The sequence below is a fragment of the Eurytemora carolleeae genome, unplaced genomic scaffold (assembly GCF_000591075.1).
Source record: "Eurytemora carolleeae unplaced genomic scaffold, Eaff_2.0 scaffold717, whole genome shotgun sequence".
In the NCBI taxonomy this organism is placed as follows: Eukaryota; Metazoa; Arthropoda; class Copepoda; order Calanoida; family Temoridae; genus Eurytemora; species Eurytemora carolleeae.
This window is the reverse complement of record NW_019396864.1, coordinates 86,373-92,802: the sequence shown is the minus strand read 5'-3', so window position 1 is coordinate 92,802 and position 6,430 is coordinate 86,373.

Here is a 6,430-nt window from a genome sequence, read left to right as displayed (position 1 = left end):
TCCCTGAGTTTCCCCTAGAGCCAATATCTATCTATCTATCTCAAGAAACCTGTTTAATGCATGGACAGAGCATAAAATATTTTTTGCAATTGCAAATCTGGAATTTAGCAACCCCGCGGACTTACCGTTAATATATCTATTTCAAGGTCACGACCACATCTCGGAATTAAAGGTCAGAAACTGCAGGTCATCTCTAAGAAATTTGAAATCCTCAAAAGATGCCTTTTCTAAAAAAGCACTTAAAAATGTGCTTGCAAGTTGCAATCCACATTATATGACGTAACCATTGACATTTAAACAAAATTTAAATGATAAATATTTAACGCTTTGGTTTTGTTACAATAAAAAAAAACACTTATTTTGAAAAAAATATTTTATATTAACCCTACTTATCCTGACCTCTGGTTTCATGACTGGATCCCTGGGGGGGGGGGGGGGTCAATTTAGTCTGGTATAGGTAAAATAAGGCATTTAGGCAGTATGCCTGAGGACTCAGGCAGTATACCTATAGGTATAAAAGGCCAGCTTTTAGCCTTAAGTGATGAGCAATTGCTAGTTAGAAAAAAACGATCGGGAGGGGGAGGTGGGGTTAAATTACCCCCCCCCCCCCCCCCGGGTAAATATATGGAGAAGAAATCTTTGTCTCAAATCTTACTTTTATATTTCCAGTATAAAATCTGAAATTTTGAAGAACACTCGTATGGGTGGGTGGTGGGGGTGGGTCACGTACACCCCCCCCTCTCCCTCCTCAGTAAGTCTCTATGTAACATCCATATAAAACCAGTCAATCAATATGAAAGATTTCCTTTACTTTTTACCTCGATCCCTCCCTGTCCTTTAAAAAGATCCAACTTCCAAATCAATACAAATTCTTGCAGAAACCAGTGTCCGATATTTAATGAATTTAAGCCGCGCGTCTCAAATCCCCCCAAACCGGTTTTAATTGAGCGCCGACTTAAAAAGTTAATACAATTTTAAGTGAAACCAACCATATTTGAGCCCCGGCTTAGATTTAATTCTCTAAATTCGGCCTCAGTTGTTTTACTTTTTTCTGCCTATTTTATTTTTTTTTGAGGGGGGGAGGGGGCGGTATTGGATCGGAGCTGTGTTTTTATTGAGATTTAAGGTCGTATGTCAATCAAGGTTTATTCCATAACATGCTTTTTTATGCTTTTTTTCGAGGACGTTCCAAACTCTGTCCATGAAAAATAAAAATAAATCATAAATTTTACTTTTAAGGTTCAAATTCAGTTCAAGGATCTTATCATTCGGGCATTAAACTCTATTTATTACATATTATATACGCTGAACTGAATATATTGTATACCTCTCNCATCTCTGATCTAATATTTCAAAACTATACATCTCTGATCTAATATTTCAAAACTATTCATCTATGGTAGGTTGGTTGGTTTATGGCTAGTTGGTTCGTTGGTTAATTGATTGGTTGGCTAGTTGGTTGGTTGATTAGGCTCCTTAACTCGGTCACTCCAGTTGCAAATAACCATGTAAAAGTGTATATTTCAAACCTGTAATACTTTATTATTGTTGTTACGCAAAAACTAGTTCTCCAGCAGTCCAAAAACGTCACAGCAAAGTGTACGGAAACCCTATTGCCCCCTCCTTGTATTCAATTCTCCTTGATTTGGTCTAACAGATTTCATAGATTTAAATACTATAAGAAAAAGAATATGGTTGTTAACAGGTTACCCTGAATCTTACCATAGTATAGTGACTAGTGACCGTTATCAGTCAACTTTTTCTTTAGTCTTTAGTTTCTTTGGTTTTATGAAGTTTCTGACAAACAAATTCTAGTTTTTCTCAGTTCATCTACGTAAAACGTAGCAAAAACAAGAATTGAAACATTTCAGCTTATTTGCTTGTCATGTTTTTTCCCCATTGAAATAACAAGTTTAGTATTTTGTTAGATTATATAAGTTTATTTTCCGTTTTAAAGGACATAGAGCTAAACGAAACATGTTTTAAGTTTTTAGTAAAGGTAAGAATTTAACTCTTTAAAGGAATTACACGATTCACAACGGTACCCTTTAAACCTTTTGCCTGAAGATATCCTTGTTAATGTTTCTAAAAATTGATCATTTTTAATTGTGGTTTTTCTTTAAAGTAACTATAGCAAAGTTGCGGATTTATATCAGAAAGAAAGAATCAAAGGAATTGAGTTTTTCCCACAAACTATGATTTACAAATATTTCAAACTAAAAATTCTGTTAGTTCAAATAATCTAAGTTTAAAATACCAAAGGTTTACACCATCAGGTTGCAATGATATAGGGATTAGAAAATTTGGGTTTGTGGCAAAACCTCAATTTCTGAACAGACAAAAAAACAATCAAGACTTTATCTTCACCATAGCTGCTCAGATAAAGATTGAAAAGGTACTGTTGTGAATCGGAGGATCAGTTGAAATTACGATGACAGTAACCTTAAGTTAACAAATAATAATACAAAGTCCTTTTCCAGTCCTGAAAACAACATTTTCCAGTCCAGAAAAAAAAACATTTTCCAGTCCGGAACACAACATTTTCCAGTCCTGAAAACAACATTTTCCAGTCCTGAAAACAATAATTTCCAGTCCTGAAAACAACATTTTCCAGTCCTGAAAACAACATTTTCCAGTCCTAAACACAACATTTTCCAGTCCTGAAAACAATATTTTCCAGTCCTGAAAACAATAATTTCCAGTCATGAAAACAATATTTTCCAGTCCTGAAAACAACATTTTCTAATCCTGAAAACAACAGATTTAAATGGTTTGATTAAAATTTAACCTTTTATGCAGTTTCACATTAGGGCGTGCAATGTAAACCATTTAACCCCACAATACGTCTATTACCCCCCCACCCCCATCCACCAATTAACAATTAACTACATAAGTATTTACGTTTGAGGAAAACGACCAGAAATCTGTCCAAGTAAGGGCTAATAAAACAGTATTACAGTGCATACAACATCTTTTATTAAAAACATCAACAGCAAACAGTGTAAACAAAGCTGTATTCATAAGAGGAGGACCGGACAAGGGCAATCAATGTTCAATAAATTCTACGTTTTTCTATGCAAAAAATGAAACACATCTTTAGAAACGTAAAAATGCAATTCTTCGGAATAATATAGTACAAGATGATTTTAGATAATATACGCATGGATAAAAGATTCACATTTGTTAGCTTAAATGTACCAGTGGTCTAAAGTGCAAAATTATATAACGAAATGTGCGCACGGTAAAAAATGCACATTTCTCAGCTAAAATGTACGCATGATATAAAATGCACATTTCTAAGCTAAAATGTATGTATGATAAAATGCACTTTTCTGATCCAAAATGTACGCAAAATTTAAAATGTATGCACTGTAAAAGATGCGCATTTCTAAGTTAAAATGTATGCATGGTAAAAGATACACATTTCTAAGGTAAAATATTAAATGTAAGCATGGTATAAAATTCACATTTATAATTTAAAATGTATGTATGATAAAAGATGTACATTTCTGATCCAAAATGTACGCAAAATTTAAAATATATGCCATGGCAAAAGGTGCACATTTCTAAGCTAAAATGTAAGCATGGTAAAAGATGATTTTTAAGGTAAAATGTACGCATGGTATAAAATTTATGAGCTAAAATGTATGTATGATAAAAGATGCACATTTACGCATGGTATTAACAAAAAAGAACAAACATCGTTTATAATAACGACAGAACATTAAACTACGATAATATTGTTTTATAGAGTTTTCTATTAAAATAATGATAGTCATCATCTTGAGGAAAAACTTTTTGTAATTAATTCTATACAGTTCACGTTGATCCAATTACAGAGAGAACAAGAAAACTTTAGAATAGGAAGGCGATATTACTGAAGTTCATTTGATGCTGTTACTAAGCAAATAGCTTTACTAGTTAGTTGTTAGATCCTTATTTATTGAAATGGGTCTGTTTACACGGCCTAATTGCTGTGCCTCATGTTCATTAAACTATCTAAAATCATGAATTGAGTCTAAAAGTCGACTTCCTATTCCAGAGTTTTCTGGTTCTCAAAGTATCATTCATTTTTTTATCTGTTATATTTCAACACTTTTATCGGATACGCTTAATCATTTTTAACACACATTTATGTTGAAAATCTGATATATTGATTCTTTTTTTAACTGTTTTCTCTGATATTTAAAACTTAGATTATTTGGTCCAAGGAGAATTGAATACAAGGAGGGGGCAATAGGGTTTCCGTACACTTTGCTGTGACGTTTTTGGACTGCTGGAGAACTAGTTTTTGCGTAACAACAATAATAAAGATTGTATACAATAATAAAAATGATAAACAGACATTTGGTGCATCTCTGGCGTTAGATTTGTAGACTGTAGACTGTAGACTGTAGACTGTATGTAGACTGTAGACTGTAGGCTGTAGACTGTAGAGTGTAGAGTGTAGAGTGTAGACTGTAGACTGTAGACTGTAGGCTGTAGACTGTAAACGGTAGACTGTAGACGGTAGACTGTAGACTGTATACTGTATGTACACTGTAGACTGTAGACTATAGGCTGTAGACTGTAGACTGTAGAGTGTAGACTGTAGACTGTAGACTGTAGACTGTAGACTGTAAGGCTTGTAAAAAATGTAAAATATGTAGATATGAGAACAAGTATATTGTTTGTCTCGTAGAGTAACAATTCAATAGTGTTCTCCCAGGGGCGTTAAATACATAGATTACCGGGGTAAATATCTCCCTTACCTACAGGGTTATTCCACACACACACAAACCCGCTCCCGACATTATTTTTTTTTTTTCATGCGAATTTTCAAAAATTCGGGCGAAAATATTTGCCCCGGGTTAATTTTAACAGTTTCAGGGCATTTTGTTAAATGTCATTCATTATTGTTTAATTTACAAATTCAATTTTCTGGTTTCTTACATCCTGTACTTATTCATTAGTATGTTTTATTTACATTCTGTACTTATTCATTATATAGTATGTATTAGTTTTTTAAACTTACTTTAAAGGTTTTTTGTTAATTTTAGTCTTCATTCTTCCAAAGGAAATATTTTCTTTTTTGTAGTTGTTTCCATCCTTTGTTGTAAACTTTTAATAAAATTTATTTTGAAAATTATAAGCTTGTCCCATTTAAAAATATGTTTTTGTCTGTATCATATGTAAGAATTACGAATAGAACTTATACTCTTATTACAGCGACATGTATACTAATATATATGTATGCAAGGAAACCCTATTGCCCCCTCCTTCTATTCAATTCTCCTTGTATATACGTATATTTGGCTTGTCTGTAAATTGAGCTGTTTGTTTGTGTCGAATAAGTGTCAAAACAGGCCTAAATTTTTTTTGGTAACTTTGAAGTAAAAAAGATGCTTTAAAATAATTTTCATTTTAAGAATGGGAATCCTCCATTAAAATCAGGAAAACTGGTAAATTTGTTGTTGTTCTTATTTAAAATGTCCGAAAAGCTTGTAAAGGTATATCAGCAACAAAAAGCATACATTTAGCATATATAGCATATACATATAAACAGTGTTACGCACAAAGAATGAAGCTTCAGAGACGACCGTACGGAATTAGTACTATCTATTTTCTCATATTCCTAATTCCCTGCAATCAAGGTTATAATGCAAGGAAAGTAAATTGCAGTTGCGTATTCTCTGCGTACATATTGAAACCAGTTCTCTCTGGGCGGAATTTGTAAACAAGAATGGGTGCATCAGTGTTGGTTTAGTATCCAAAGAGGATAAAAGCATTGAATTTTGATAATCATTCACATAATAGTTTTCTTTGACCAGAATATTTCATTGATTTTTTATGCAAAAGATGGATCCCATATGTCGGGCTTCGACATCCGTCCTTTATTCACATTACCGCCCAGAGACAGTACACTACCATACAAAAGATGTGTACATGCGTACACCTCTGAAATAACTTTCCTTGCATTATAACCTTGGCATGACGCATGTATAGCCTTGTCTTCATATTTCTGACGTAAACTTGTTCATTTCGTTTATTTTATTTATTTTTTAACTCTTTCATTGTTCTCAGATTGTTTTCATAGAATAATGAATAGAACAGACAAAACAAGGCGCAACTAGGGATTATTGTGAACTGAAAGTTTTGGCATTTTCAAATATTTTCGTTATTTTTCTTTTTTGTGTAGTTCTGAAATTTCCGTATATTCAATTTCTGGGGAAAGAGTACGCCCCTATTTGCGCTCTATGACAATGGTACTACAATATCTGCGTTAATGTTTATATTGAAATGTTTAATTATGATCATATTTACATATTCTTTTATTATAAAATGTCTTTATTGGAAGTTGGAACGAAAGTATTTTTTCTTTTGAATTGTCATTGCATTTATAAAAATCAATATTAAACCGAAAAAACGTTTTTTATAATCACTGGTTTGC